General features: G+C 33.0%; 1 protein-coding gene across 20 annotated transcripts in view; it reads right to left on the reverse strand.

Moving 5' to 3' along the window:
• The window catches only part of LOC106876426 (uncharacterized), a 1,215,830-nt gene that overhangs the window by 601,123 nt on the left and 597,207 nt on the right, over positions 1-17,500 (reverse strand). The window contains exon 4 of one of the 20 annotated variants that reach the window (XM_089352103.1): positions 9,727-9,819. The exons of the other annotated variants lie outside the window; for them this stretch is intronic. The gene's annotated coding sequence lies outside the window, so the exon portion shown is untranslated. The remainder of the gene's footprint in view (positions 1-9,726; positions 9,820-17,500) is intronic. 20 annotated transcript variants of the gene reach the window in all.

Raw genomic sequence — 17,500 nt, forward strand, 5'->3', positions numbered from 1 at the left:
CATTACAAATATCTACGCTGCAGCCATGATTTCTCTGGAATCTTAACAAAGCTTCATATTAAACATATTCATAGCAACGGCTATTATTGCCTTATAATACGTACGTACATACATACATACACACATACGCATATAATACTAATATTATATATATATATATATATATATATATATATGTTTACACATCTATACGCACAATCAGATATATATATTTACATATACCTATATGCATACACTTGAGTGCGCACACGTACAGATTCACATATTGATTAGATAATGGATGTCATCGAAAAATGGGAATAGAATCTTGCGCTATCTATAATTTCTCCGAAGGTTTTATTTTTTCTCCCTTCTTTCAATCCGTGGTTGATTATTTCTGTTTATAAAATATGTTATTTTGCGATAGACACTGTCCCATGTTTTGAAACTTATTCAGCGAAGTAATGGATGTAGTCACGATTTTCTGTAGGACATCTATATCTGGGAAGGAAAGAACGGTGGAAGGAACCGGCTCTAATGTATTGTTCCTTCAGTAGGAATTAACGTGTTGAGTTATTGAGCTACAGACACAACTGGTTAGAATGCTACCGAAGTAGACTCTGTTCGACAATCCAATGTGTTGTAGTTGTAAAAAAATATGTTGAAACTTTACAAATGCAAGATTTAGGTTTAAAAGTCTGTGAGGCATCAATCACTAGTGGAGTGGAATGGAGCGTCTTGCTCATGGATGCAAGGCATCGCTCGGTAAAGGAAACATGTCAATGGTAGAATTAAGGCGGCGAGCTGTCAGAATCTTTAGAACATGCGGGAAAATACTTTGCAGCATTTCATCCGTCTTTACGTTCTGATTTCAAATTCCACTGACGCCGACTTCGCCTTTCATCCTTTTGACCTTTTGAGGGTCAATAAAATAAGTTCCAGCTGAGCACTGTGGTCGATATTTATAGCCTTAAACGCTGCCTCAAAATTGTTGGTCTAAGGTCAAAATTTGAAATCAATAATAAACAACAGAATAAACAACGCATAGCCGTCCAGTGGCTTTAAATCTAACGATGAAATGGAGATTCTGAGGAATCTTTGTCTTACTGCATTTCCCGCATCGGTTGTGTCTATTGAGTACGACAATGATGCAAGGTTACGAACCTGGACCCAGGAAGTGAAGCGGTGCAGTGTTTGGAACTTTTGATGGATTAATTCCTATTTCAGCTCATGAGTCTAAATGGCAGAAAGAACTGGTATTGCTTCGTCCTTTTTTCTTTTGACGAAGTCATGAAATATACAAAGCATTATCACACACACACACACACACACACACACACACACACACACACACACACAATCACACACAAATAACATACACATCGAAACACAAAGGCACTACGATGACACTCCTACGTACAAAGAGGCCAACGGAAGTACGCACACATATACACATACGCAGCAACTCAGACACACATATACACGCAAAAAGACACTTAAGCATGATGACACAAACAGCAGCGCGCACACACACACTCACACACACCCTCACACACACAAATACACATGTCTATGGCAGGCTTAATTTATCGATTAGAAGATTCGAACGACGGAATAAAATGTGATTTACTACGCAGCATATATAGTTGTTTAAGCCTTCTATATTTTCTGACCTTGATAGTTATTCCAGAACTATGTAGACTCACACAGGATAGAACTCTAGTTACGAGAAATCTAATTACGAATATCGGATGCCTTCTTCAGCTGATTAATATTTTAATTTTGCAATTCTAATTTGTTAATTATTGGGATATAAAGACTTGAAAAATTGGCCCTGGAGCAGTATAAGAAAATCGTTTTTTTTACAGAAGATAAAAAATCTGATTTATTTAAAGTTATTGAATATAATTTGATATAAGGACTACAAAAGGCATTGAGCTGGCAGAATCCTCACCGCTCCAGGAAAAAATGCTTAGTTGCTTAGCGGCATTCCCTCTGACTTTAAGTTTGAGTTCAAATGCCGCGGGGTCGAAGTTGCTTTCGTCATTTTGGGGTCGAATAAAATAAATACCAGTTGAACACCGATGTAGTCGACTAGCCCCCATTTCTGAAATTGCTGGCCCTGTGCCAGTATGTGATACCAATATAGGGACTGTAATATCAAGAGAGAGAGAGAGAGAGAGAGAGAGAGAGAGAGAGAGTAAGAAGCCTTTTAAAAATCAATATTGTGGTCAACTGGTCAACTTTAAAGTAATTTAAACATGACGAAGCCTCTGTTTATACGCAAAAATAGTTGTTCGATGAATAGAGTGAAAAGAAAATTAAGAACAGTAATAATGATATAACAATGATGATGATGATGATGATGTTCTGCACCACCTTCATCATCATTATCATCATCATCATCATCATCCCTACCAACAACAGTATCAAAGCACTACGAGTAATAATAAAAGTCAACAACAAATCGACAGGCAACACAAAGATCAGTAGTGCACTGCAAGTAAACTAACAACTTGAAAACATTTCATTAGCGGCGTTTTTTATTTTTACAATGTCAGTTACAGGGTATTTAAAAAAAAAAAAATCTTCTTTAACCTCGATCTTATGTGTTTTCGCTATTGAAACACTCAATCGAAAACGTCTATTGTACGGTTATCTCAGGGCAAACAGATTTCTTGCCAGGAAAATATAAAATAAGCACTAAAAATACAACTTTGTTACAACAAAATAACCCACAAAAATTATAAAACAAAAGCAGAGGAAACCCAAAAAATATAATTTTGAATCGTTCTACATGATTCACATTGACGTTAGTTTTTAAATTATATTTTCTATTTAATTATACTTTAAAATTTTATTTCTTTCTTTCATACGCCTCCATCATCGTAATTTGGATTGTCACTTACGATCATGTCTGTGGCAAATGTAGCGCTTGTTTAAAATGTTTTAACCTCTCGTACTGTGTGGTGCCACATTATTTTGGACTTATTTCCACTCTTCTGAATAGTATTAATCGATAGAAAACATTTCTATCCGTGTATACTATACTACTAGTTTACAGTTAAGTTAGTGTTATCATATTTAATGCATGAGTATCAGATACTCATTGCAAATAGTTTTGCTGAGAAATACAGAGAGCATGAACTTCATAATCGGTTTGGAAAGTTCGGGAGATAACTTTGGTCATGTTTCTATATTAGACCACCAAGTGAAACATATGCTTTTCTGTAGTAGCTGAAACTATTAGACTAATGTTAGTGATTTGAAGTGCTGTCGCTTTTTTCTTGTATACTCCTTACTCTTTACTCTTGCACTTGTTTCAGTCATTTGACTGCGGCCATGCTGGAGCACCGCCTTTAGTCCAGCAAATCGACCCCGAGACTTATTCTTTCTAAGCCTAGTACTTATTCTATCGGTCTCTTTTGCCGAACTGCCAAGTGACAGGGCCATAAACACACCAGCATCGGTTGTCAAGCAATGCTAGGGGGACAAACACACACACACACATATTATATTATATATATATATATATATATATATATACAAACACAAACACACATACAGACATACATGTATGTATTCTGTTGTGTCTGGGGAGAGTCATTTTCTTTTTGTGACTTATAAAGAATCTTGCAAACCAAATCCCAAAACGAAATACATATATGCATATATATAGATATGTATATATATATATATAATATTTACATTACGTAGGAGGAATAGTAAGGATACGCATCATTATTCTAAATTTTAGCAGGTAAGTCTATCCATTGTTTCTATTAAAATCCAATGATGAAGATACGCATGAGTATGTATGTATGTATGTATGTATGTATGTATGTATGTACGTACGTATGTATGTGTGTGTATGTATGTGTGTATGTGTGTATGTATGTATATGTGTGTATATGTATGTATGTGTGTGTGTATGTATGTATGTATGTATGTATGTATGTATGTGTAGTATGTATGTATGTATGTATGTATGTATGTATGTGTGTATGCATGTATGTATGTATGTATGTATGTATGTATGTGCATATGCATGTGTGAGTGTTTCTTTCGCGGATATATATCAACGAAGGACATTGGGCATTGTATTACAATATATTTGTTGTGTCGACCTCCCCAAGCGAAGAAGTAGGATCGTCCAAGACGTATAAATAGAGGTAGTCTAGCCGTTGGTAGAGTGGTTGAGTACCTGACGACTAGCGGTTGAGTAGAGATCATCCGAAGGTGCTAGATAGCAGTAGCTTTAGACATAACAATATTATATTACATCGATAAAAAACAAGTTCCCTAAAAAATATCGTCTTTTATGTAAGAAGTCCCTTAAAATATTCATTATTCTTGCCGTCGAAAATACTGTTAGTCGATGATTGGCAATTTGGAAACCTATAACCAACATTGGTATAGTTCAACAATTGAAATGAAAATAAATAATTAAGCTATAAGTATTGTTTTGCTTGTCTTAAGTATTGTTGTATAAGAGTAATTAATTTCAGAGTTTTAAGTTTTAAAATAATGCATTATAATTATGATCGGTGGAAGCACAAGTTACTAAAACAAATATTAGTTCTACATTGTTCTCCACGTTTTGAAATATTGATTTTCTTTACCTCTTCATTTTTATCTACTATTTTTGCTGGGAGGTGGGTATTGTGAAATAACTGTCTCGTCCACAGAAACTGCACAAGCCTGGTTTTGGCGCACAAGAATATGAAACATCAACCATTAGGTCAATAGGCCGATACCTTATTGACTCAGTTAGCAGTGACTTTAGTTTCCAATAATTAATCAAATTGTTCGAATTTGATAATTATTGAAAACTAAGAACAAAAATAAAAACCAAAAAAAAAAAAAAGTGAACAAAGAAAAGAAAGAAAAGAAAAGAAGAAAAAACCATTATTGCCGCTAACAACAAGAAACAACATTCTAATTATTTGAGATAGAGACAATTAGGAAAATAATTCATATAGTTCAGCAACCGACGCTGAATACATTTTCATGTTTTTTTTTGTATTTTCTTTCGATTTCAATTTTAATATTGTGAATGATATTTTTGTTTGTAATTCTTATCACACAGACACAATTGTCAGGTTTGTAACAAAGCAGACAAAATCATTACAATTAATATTCACATATAATTCTTGTATTTTGTTCCTTTGAAGTAACGATATATCTAAAGAAGCAAAAAAAAAAAAAAATAAACTCCCAAATATTACAATAAAAGATTTTAGAACCTGAATAAACAGAATTAAAAAGTCTTTAAAAATTTCATGTACTTTTAAAGCATAAATTGTTGTTTAGTTTGATAAGTTTGTGTAACAAGAATATTATCTTTACAATTTTCTGTTTTTAAAAAAACATAAATGTTTCTTTGTAATCTACTATCGTTATCAGGAGTTGGCATGGAATGTAGAGCGGAGCTTTTAAACGGCAAACTCAGAGAAAGATGCTGGTATATCATAGGTTATTCTCATAAATAGAAATGATTCCTTTATCGTATAAATTCACCCCACTTATTGAATTATATGAATGATATCTTGTGTATATATATATATATATATATATGTATATATATATATATATATATATATATATATATATATATATATATATATATATATATATATATATAATGTGTGTGTGTGCGTGTGTCTTATATGTGTGTATGTATGTATAAGCACATACATGCACACACACACACACACACACATATATATATATATATATATATATATATATATATATATAATTTTCTACCTTTCTTCGGGTTGTAGATATAAATTGGACAAAGCCCATTGTAAACACTCAAACACACATGCATGCAAACACACACTCAAACACAAACGCACGCAAAGAAACACTACGCGCGCGTGCGCATACGCACACACACTCTCGAAGGTGCGAGAAATAAATGTAGAAATAACGAATTTTCTTGAATAAATTTGATTTCTGGAAAACTTACTTGTTAAATAAATACTTTATCCCTCGGTCATTTACTCCTTCCCAAATTCTTATAAACCCTATTTTAAGAATGCAGAAGGCCAGGAGTTATAAGATTGAATTGGACACTGTGAGCTTACAGATACTTATTTTATCGAATAAAACTATCTTCAAAAAGCTGAAAATACACTGGATTGCAGTGAGATTTGAAACGAGGACAATATCAATTCCACCCGTACCTTATCGCCCATAAGTACTGAACCTATAACCATTATAACTTGTATCATATCGATTTGAGTTTTCATGAGAAACCCGACAAATTTTCGCTGGAGTCGATTAAATAAATTTCAGTCTATTACTCTTCCAGTAGAATAGATTGGCCTTTCAGGGATATCCACTAATAAATGATCTATCTTCGTGATATTTTCACCAGAACGGTTCTTACGAATGGGAAACTACGACGTGTAGTATTAATTATCTTTCACTAAAATACATTCATATATTCACACACTTGTCTGCTGTAGCTCTGAAATTACTAATCATTAAGTAGTAGTCCAATACTTACTTAATCCAATCAACCATTTCACTTCTGTGTAATCTAATAACACTTCCCTACTTTTTCTAACATTTAAATCATTTCATCACATCAGAACACATTATATACTTCAATCACAGCTATCCGGTATCCTTTAATGCAACACGAACTAAATACTGCTATTACAACAGCTTGAGACATCCTTAATTATTTTAAGTATTCAACAATGGACTATGAATGCAATGTATTAAAACATGTGGGTAAGTTCGTTAATGAGATTGTGTGCGGGGCTATACAACTTACAATGTTTAGTTGTATCTCCTTGGATTCTGAATTGCGTCAAAATTTTACGTTTCGTCCAAAGTGGTCGGCAGAATAATACAATAATGATTTAGTCATAGTAAGAATACTGGTATTCATGCCCCATTTTAGGGTTTATAAGAGCAGTGAGAGGAGGGGAGGTAAGTATCCTAACACAGAGGTTTGACACATATATTTTTAATTGAGGGAACTCTACTAAAGGCATCCATGGTCTAGGCGGTGGTTTGAAAGTGCACCAAATTATATTCTTACGTGTTTTAAATCTATTTATATTTATCTTATTGGCTTCAAGAAAGGTTCCTTCGTTCATTCCTTTTTGCATTCATTTATCCATAATGTCAATGCTTTGAAGAAATCTTAACTGAAGCTGTACATTAGACCGGATGGTCTTCCGGAAAAATGGTTTTCGCCCTGATTTCAAATTACATTTCTGCCGAGTATGCTTTCCAGCGTTTTGGAAAAAGTTAATATGATAAAACAAGTACCAGTAAGATTATAGCGTCACGATAATCTTTAAAGAATAACCTAGTTGTATTGTCAAAACAATGATTATACTGTAGCAAAACTATAATGTCAAGTATGATACATACTTTTGTATATTACCAAATATGTTACAGTGAACTATATTCAAACTATCTAATGGATTTAACTAAAAAAAGAAATAACTAAAAAGTCATGTGACAGCCTTGTTGTTTGTTGATTAGTCATCCAGAATGACTTCAGGAAAATGGCGGCCATAGAGATAAGTGAGCGACTTGTCAAAGGCTAAAATACATCAGTAAGTGACAGTGAATAGATGCGGTCAGCCTGGGAGATCAAAGAAATAAGCTTTAAAGTTCAAAGCAACCAGTCATAGAGATCTAAAGATTCATCATTTCATCGCTGACAGACAAACATAGAAATAGTTTTCGAGTATTTTGCCATTTTACTCGTAAATATATTGTGTGAACACTGAAGAAATCTATTTGAAAGTTTCCCGTTCATGCTGTCGCTGTTTGTTTTTTTTTTGTTTGTTGTTGGTGTTGGTGCCAGTAGTGTTAAAGAATATGACGGTGAAGGTGATGATGATTAATAGATAATGGATAATAACGTCAACAAATAAAGTGTGTAGTTACAACGATAAAGAATGCTGCTACTAAGGATAATAGTGATTATGATAATGATGACTGATGAGGATGATGACGATAACCGTGATGATGATGATGATGGCTTAATATAACGATAGTGATGATGATGATGATGATGGAAGTGATGATGATGATGGCAGTGATGATGATGATGATGATGATGATGATAATGATGAGGAGGAGGATTGCAATGATGATGATGATGAGGAGGATTGCAATGATGATGATGATGATGATGAGGAGGAGGAGGAGGAGGAGGAGAAGGAGGAGGATTGCGATGATGATGATGATGATGATGATGATGATGACGACGACGACGACGACGACCACAATGAACATGGTGAAGGCGGTGATGATGTTGATGCTGTTAGGCAAGATGAAAATTATGTTTAATGATTGGTGTCTACTAGAGAAAATATCTCAAGGATGACGTATATGATAACGACGACGACAACAACGACGACGATGATGATGATGATGATGATGATGATGATGATGATGATGAAAAATACAGATTAAAGTACATATAAATCACCATGAATACAATTTCGTTTGACTAAACACAAGGTCAATAATCGAAAAAGAGACACTGACAAGGTGAACAGGTGAACAGAAAACAATCTTCAACTATAAGGTTTGAGGTAGAGAGTAGAAGGACGATACAATATAAAGAAAATACTTGTTATTGTTGTAAGCTCCATGACCTTTGAAATAATATTCTATTGTTTTATATATTGTTATAATGAGTTTTAATTTCCACTCATAAAACCTTTATAAGGTTTTATGTATAAAACTGAATTATAAAATGAAAGGTAAAAAGGATTCTAGGTTCCTATTTTCTTCAACTTCATCGATAATCGAAAGGAAATGAATCTTATCTCGAATTTCAAACTTATTTCAGACAAATATAAATATCACTTTACGAACGGTGCATATCTCAGTCTTCTTGCTGTGCTAAATATCAAAATAATATTTTCATGATGTTCGAAAATATTAAAAAAGAAAGTACATTAAACGTTTATTTACTAAACTAATCTATACATCGACCTGACCTCATAATCAACACAATAGAGGGGTTGGAGATAGATAGATAAATTGAGTGAGTGAGAGAGAGTGAGAGAGAGAGAGAGAAAGAGGGAGAGATTCAAGAAGACATTGACTGGAGAATAGGAAGAAAATAATGTCGACAAAAAATACTATACATTATAAAGAGAGTGCGTCTACAATGATAGGAAGAAGAGAATAAGAAAAGAGATATAAGAGTTGAAGATGAGATAAAAAGAGAAACAAGATAAGTGTGGGAGAGAAGATGAGAATATGATCAAAGAGAGCCAAATAGAAGAATAAGTGTAGTGTAGTAATAAATGGCTAGTCAATGGAAATGAGAGAAAGTATAGGTATGTGTAACAAAGGGAGAAGTGAAACGCCGAAAAACGAAAACCCCATGATGAAAAAAAAAAGACAAAAAGAAGTAAAGAAACGAATGTAATAATTTGAAATTGTGTACAGGGGTAGGGATTGTAGTTCGGTCGAAGGTAATCTATTTTAGTAGGTGTAAAATGTAAATTTCGAGTCATTGTGTCTCGACGTATATAGCCTGGTTTTTGTTTTTAGGACGGCAGAAAGAAGAAAAAGGAAAAAGAAAAAGAAGAAAAAGGAAAAAGAAAAAGAAAAAAAGAAAAAGAAAAGCAAATACAGAAACGAAATCAAAAATAAATATTATAACAAAAACAATTAGTTCAGTGGCTCCAGTTATTTTCACCGTAGATATTCTGTAAAACAAAAATAATATTCTCAAAATTAGATAAGTACCAGTATTGATGCGTTTAAGCTTCGTGGCGTTGGATGGGTAGGCTTTGCCAAGTCACTCTGTATCAATTCGCTTTCAGATTCATTGTAAATTATCTGAACGATGAGAAAAAAAAAACATTTTGGCAACTCATTTATATCCTGCAATTTTGAATACTATTTATATAGATTGCATGATTCGGCTTCGGTTGCACGCATGCGTTTGATGTACAATTACTATTACCTATTAGTAAGGCAACAAATGGCGAAAGTACCAGAAAGCTTAATTTGCAATAAATATTTACCATGTTCATTATATGAACTATTTATTTTGTTTTGCACAAACTGAGCAACAAATAAAAGATTGTCTATTTAAAACTAGTAATATCTATTAATAGGTTGCTACAATTAATTTATTAGTGGTCACAGTTATTTGGTATGACATTTTTTCAATATGTACTTATATAAAACATGGGAACTCTGCGTCAAGCTTCCACTGCAAAAAGCTGACTAAGATACATATATATATATATATATATACTTTACACTAATATTTGTCTCATCTGCTAAGTTTGAGAAAGCTGACTTTGTTATGTACATTTATATATGCAGTAATACTTATAAGAAAACCGCGCACACACACGCGCTCACGCCCATTCATGTGTGTAAGTATTTGTCTGTCTTCTATCTATCTATCTATCTATCTATCTATCTATCTATCTATCTATCTATCTATCTATCTATCTATCTATCTATCAGTTTATGCACATCTAATGCAGCAAAAACATGAAGATCATACAAATAATGTAACAAAAACGAAGTTACGTTAGCAGCGTCAGAGAGCAAAAGAAATAACATAAGTGGCAGCAGCAGCAGTAGCAGCGATAGTATAAGTAGTAGGTGTAATGTCAGTGCTAGTAATAGTTGTTTTAGTTGTAGTAGAGGTGGTAATGGTGGTTTGGAGCACCATAATTAACTGTCGTGTTATTTTACGGAACCTGAAAAAGAGGAAACGCAAAGCTGACCCTGGCAGGGATGGGAGCAGAAATTTACATTTCATGACACAATCTCATGATTCTGCCACCCCTCTACTACTACTAACTACTACTACTACTACTACTACTACTACTACTACTACTACTACTACTACTACTGCTACTACTACTAATGATAAAAATGCCCTGATGTTGTACCAGGCACTGGCTCTCATGGCTTCTGATCTTAACTGATTGGAAGTGTTATCATGTACATGTTTTGTCTTGGTATGAAAATGTGGTCTACAGAATATATTCTGCTCAATAAGCCACTGAATTCCCCAACCAAAGGAGCACTGGTCTTTGTGACATTCTTTTACTTGCTTCAGTCATTTAACTGCGGCCATGCTGGGGTACTGCCTTTAGTCGAGCAAATCGGCACCAGGACTTATTCTTTGTAAGCCTAGTACTTATTCTATGGGCCTCTTTTGCCGAACCACTAAGTTACGGGGACGTAAATACACCACCACGGGGACGTAAATACACAAACAGATACAAACACACACACACACACACACACACACACACACACACACACACGCACACACACACACACACACACACATACACACACAACGGGCTTCTTTCAGTTTCCGCCTACCAAATCCACTCACAAAGCTTTGGTCGGCCCGAGGCTATACTAGAAGACACTTGCCGAAGGTGTCAGGCAGTGGAACTGTACCTGGAGCCATGTGGCTGGTAAGCAAGCTATCTATCACACAGCGATACCTGTGCCTGTATACCAAACACACTTTTTTTTTCTGGCAGTGACGTATACACAGCGATTCTTTCGGGTCCAACACGCTAGCAAAACAGTTTATCGGTTCTTAATTAGTAATTTTGATTTTTAGTGGGACGAACCACTTTTGTTTTAGTATCCTTCTGCAGCTTTCTAAATGACAATTACGCATAGAAATATTCTAAACAGTGTATGACCGGAAAAAAGAAAGAAGAATTATGGGAAAAACCAGGAAAAGACTCTTTTGCTTTCTATGTAACGACTCTGTACAAACACAACACAAATACACACGCATTTGGAAAACAAACTTTCAAACTGGAATTAGCCGCACACTTTTGCAGAAACTTAGCAGCTCATAAAAACGTGTCTGTTACTAGCAAATAATAATAATAATAATAATAATAATAATAATAATAATAATAATAATAATAATAATAATAACAACAATAACAATAACAAGAACAACAAGTACAACAATATTCTTTTGAGGCTGCTGTTTGTTGCTTAACCCCAGTCAACGGTCTTTCAACAAAAGTTGCAAAGTTTCCATTGTGCCTCATTTCCATTCAAAGAAACCGTAAATTTCTTGTTTAGATTTTTTATTTATCTATTTATTTATTTTATTTGTTTTTATTTGCAGTAGCGGTTTGTGCGTGAGAAGCATAAAGTCAAGTGAATTGTGGTGTAGAACGATGTGAAGGAAGAAAACAAAATAATGAAAAAAGAAGAAAAAAAAAACGAAGTAAAAAGGAAGAAGAAAGAAGAAAATATAAATATTCTTAGACCTAATGTAGCAAAGAATCGCGAAAAAAAAAACAAAAACAAAAAAGAAATAGAAGAGGGACGAGAAAGGGAAATAACAATAAGCCGAAAAAAAAAGAAAAGAAGACAATGAAATTCGTTTGATGGTCAGAAAAACTGGTTCGATTCGACCTCAGCGACAGCTGTTTCTTATTACAAAGGCAAATGCGACTGTTTTATTGGTATTTCATACTAAGCAACACGAAATTGACAATAGGAAGAGAGCCAGAGACACCGAAAATGAACATAAACACTGACATACATATATATATGGGTTACATGTATATATATACTTACGTGTATGTATATATATTTATTTATATATAAGCATATATATATATATATACATATATATGTAGCTCACTATATATCACTTGATGTCTCTCTCTCCCTCTCTCCGTACACACACACACACACACACACACACACACACAAATATAAATAAGACAGGGACCTGGGAGAAACGTTAGCACACCGGGCGAAATGCTTACTGGTATTTCGCTTGTCTTTACGTTCTGAGTTCAATTTCTGCCGAGGGGTCGACTTTAGCTTTTTTCCTTTTGGCGTCGATAAATTAAGTACCTTCCTCCAAAATTTCGGGCCTTGTGATTATCTCCCTTCCTCATACGGAACTGCTCTTAATTGTCATTTTGGTAATTACGTCGCATTCTCCAGAGGCGGAGAAAATGACAATAAATCTAGAATTTTTGTTGTATGGTATTTGATATACTGTATATATCTCTGTTATTCAAATATATGCCAGTGGCTACTCTGTAATATTTCTGTTGGCTCAATCTTAATTAAATTAAGTACACATACACTCACCCACATAATGGGTTAAGTATTATGAGAAATATACGTTTGCTGATATATAAATGCAATATATAACAATATTTACACAAGAATGCACAAAGATATTTATGCTATTAATCCATTTTCTTAGGATAATGCTTTAAGTGTTGAATCATTTAAATTAGTCGATTGCTTAAAAAAACTCGAGATCCGAATTGTATATTTGGCAAATATTTCAGAGCCATTATTCAATTGCAAGCTAATGACAAAATAAATGTGAATATGATACTCTGTTCAGAACAGTTGTACGTAATATTAAAATCGAACTGGCTTCTCCAAGCAATAGAAAACTTTTTAATTGCGATGTTTGTAGATGTGTAGCACTATGTTCTCAGAAATTCTTCATCTTTAGTGGCAGTGTTGCTACTATAGAAATCAATGACTTAAAATCGTATCTGTAATATGGAGGTCACACATTTATATTACATTGCCCGACATAATTGTGTCAGTGAGAATATATGCCGACGTATTTGCTTATAAGTCATAAGTGGTATCATGCTGTTTAAATTAAAAGAGTTTTATAAACTTCGACAGATATGACATAAAACATTTAGAAACTAGAAATTCTAGCCTAAATTCTAAAATGATACCCTATAATCTTCACAAACAATGACATTGTTTAATGAAGCCTTATATAATAGTAAAATATAGGATGGTCATACTTGAATCCTAGCTGGTAGGTCTGCTGGCTTTGTATTAACAATAACATTATCATCAATACAATATATCGTATTGAATTACATTTCACTCTCCACATTCAATGAAAACTCTTCAGGTATTCGAATCCTGTAACTATATATGTATATTGAGCATCCCATGAATTATAAACTATGGCTGTCTTTAAAATAAAAAAAAATATCTATAACAAAATTGAAGCATTCCCTCCCACTGTTCAAAGAGTTATTTCCAATCTATTTCTCCTGGACGTTCATTTTATAGAGTTTTCACAAATCGTATATCTTAATGCCATCTTTCCTATGCTCCTTATTTGTGAATGATCTCATTTTCAGTTGTTCTTTCAATGTATTATTTCTTCTTTTATGTTTCTCGTTTTCGGATATCAATAGCACACAGTATCTTGCAAAATAGCCTCAGAAAAATGTTATCTTCTGCTTAGAAAAGTTAACTAGAATAGTCTTCTTATTTCGGAAGTTTAACTAGGAAAGCTTTTTTTGGCTATAGTAATATATAGATTTTAAACAATACACGTCTGTCTAATTTTATCATTTTGGCTAATGAAACTGACCGATTGACACAACAGAGTAATATATAAGCACACAGCATTCATACAGTTACTTCTGGAGGCATACATATACAAACACATAAACACAGACACGTATACACACAAACATTCAAACACACGTATTTATTACACAGACAATGCCAAAGTAGATCATATGACACATTACTATTCATTCGGTTCGCTTTCTTAACATAAGAAAATATATCTTATTTATTTATTCATTCATTCGTCTGACAATTTCGAGGCGTCCATTACAAGTAACAACGAAAACAATAAAAATAATGCAATATAATTTTTAAAATGAAGACCAATAAAAAGTATAATGATTACCAAAAAACAAAACCAAAAAAAAAAGACAACCGATAAAACCCACAACAACAACAACAACAACAACAACAGTAACAGCTATGTGAATGGTAATTACAACAATAGACGAATAAATATCTGTTATAGTTTATATCGCGAACTTATTAAACGTATAAAAGCGGCCGCAGTGTCACAATAAAGTTGTTATCAAAATCTCTATAACGTTTTTCACGGTAATCGTTGGCCAATTGAATTGATTTATTGAACTATACGCATATAAACTCAGCAACTGAAGAACACACACACACACACACACACACACACACACACACACACACACACACACACACACACACACACACACACACACACACACACATATATATATACACTATGAAGCAAATATAAATATGCGTCAACGATTGTCTGCAAACACGTATATGTATGTATGTACGTATGTATATGTTTGTATAAATTCATACACTCACACACTTACACAAATACACACACATAAATATATACATAGTATTATGTATATATATATATATATATATATATATATATATATATATATATATATATATATATATATACATACAAAAAGACACATACACATACTTGTATATATATATATATATATATATATATATATATATATATATATATATATATATATATATATATATATATATATGTATATATATATATGTATATACACACACACATATATACATACACATATATCGTATGTATAATCTTATAAATACGCATGAAAAATCGCAAGAGAATATATGCCCTCTCTCTCTCTATCTCTCTATCTCTCTGTCTCTCTACACACACACTAAAACACATGCCACACAATTATAGAAGTAGACACCCATGCATGTATAACATAATGGCCTTTAACTTGACTCCAACGTTTTTGCCTTTTCATTTCCAATTCTTTCTTTCCTTTCATATTGTTTTTCTTATTTTTTTCCTTTACGGTTTGTATTCTAGTGCTACCGAAGATTAGTTAGTCATAGTAGTATGCAATGCAGTTATGCTAACTCCAGGCTGGTCTACGTGGAAGTGCAAGTTAGACCTCCGAGGATAAAACATTGTTTGCGAACGAAAGGTCTTGGTCTTAGCTCTCTTGGAATAATGTTTTATTTCTTACTCTGTCCATTCTTTGATTCACTGAAGTCAGGAATCAACGATTTATATTAACACAACCATCCAAACTAAATAAGAAAATGATCGATGAAGGCCAAACCTGCAGAGAATGTTTATTGATGCTGTAGTTAGAAAAAGAAAAAAATATATATATGAAAACAAAAAAAAAGAGAGAAAAAAAAGAGATGGCTATTTCATTTCGTTTATTACAGCTCTGAGAAGAGCAAAGGACGTTCGTTGCTACACTTCTTCCCCGCTATCGTCCTTATCAACGTCAGCAACATCGACATTCCCTACATCAATACCATCACTCCAAAAAAAAAAAAAAAAAAAAAATCAAATCATATCACCAACATCATAGCACTTACAGTAAGAAATCGATTTGCTAATTTATTGCCCCCGGCGCAATGTTATAATAATAATAATAATAATAATAATAATAATAATAATAATAATAATAATAATAATAATAATGTGTTTTTTTTTATCTGCCTCAAAGGCGACGTATGAGCAGACATTACAAGGACAAATTACAAAAAGAAAATGAAACGTAAAAAGAAGAAAAAAAACCGGGTAGAGATTTACATGCAATCAAATATCAGAAGAAAAGGCACGAGAATCAACAGTATTTAGAGAAATGAAAAAAATTGTTTCAATATGAGAACAACTACCTAGGGTCAATCAGCAATTCCCTGAGATCCCTGATGACCTCAACTGCAAAAAAAAAATAACAAAAAAAAACAAAACAAAACAGTTATGATTATTGCTTTTTAAGCGTTATAATTCTATATTTGATATAATCTTGTCTTTAATAAAGTATTATTCTTAAATTACCAATTCTGCTGGGATCCAAGGTTATCTAAAATCAAAAAATATTTTGTCTTCAAAATTTATGTGAAAATATACTCGCAGTATCCAGTTTTGGAGCAGAATGTAAATGTAAATGTAAAATATATATACGTTGTATAAAAGCGTATTTCTCTCCTGCTAATTTATAAATTTTTTCTTGTTTTATTTGCATGACCTGACGAGTGAAAATTCCCTTCTTCTGTTATACATCATTATCATTTTTGTCATTTAGCGGTTTATAATTTTCAAGTAATGCATATTTTTGTACACCGCAATATTTGTAGATTTTATGCATCAAATGTAAAGTACACATTCCACTGTTGACATTGGCCTGAATAATATGGTTTTATTGGTAGCGCTTGTCAACAATCGTGTGGGAATGCAGAATCAGTCTTGATATTATTATGGCTTTATTAAGAACTGGAGGTCGATGTCATCGACTAAATTCCTCCTCATCCAAAATTGTTGGCACTGTACCAAAGTCAGAAACAGTTCTTCTTCTTTTTCTTCTTCTTCTTCTTCTTCTTCTTCTTCTTCTTCTTCTTCTTCTTCTTCTTCTTCTTCTACTACTACTACTACTACTACTACTACTACTACTACTACTACTACTAGAAGTAATAGTAGCAGCAATAGTAGTTTTAGTGGTTGCTATAGAAATATTTTCCAATGATTTTATGCCATGCGTGGTGATGGTGAATGACAAAGACAGAAGTACACCATATTAAAAAAATTTCAAAGTTAGAAGAGGTCTCTTCTTTTCTTTTTCTTTTTTTTTTTTTAAATCAGATTCAAAATCGATTCTGCTTTACTATTTCGACT

The sequence above is a fragment of the Octopus bimaculoides genome, chromosome 5, assembly GCF_046866305.1.
Source record: "Octopus bimaculoides isolate indiv1 chromosome 5, ASM4686630v1, whole genome shotgun sequence".
Taxonomy (NCBI): domain Eukaryota; kingdom Metazoa; phylum Mollusca; class Cephalopoda; order Octopoda; family Octopodidae; genus Octopus; species Octopus bimaculoides.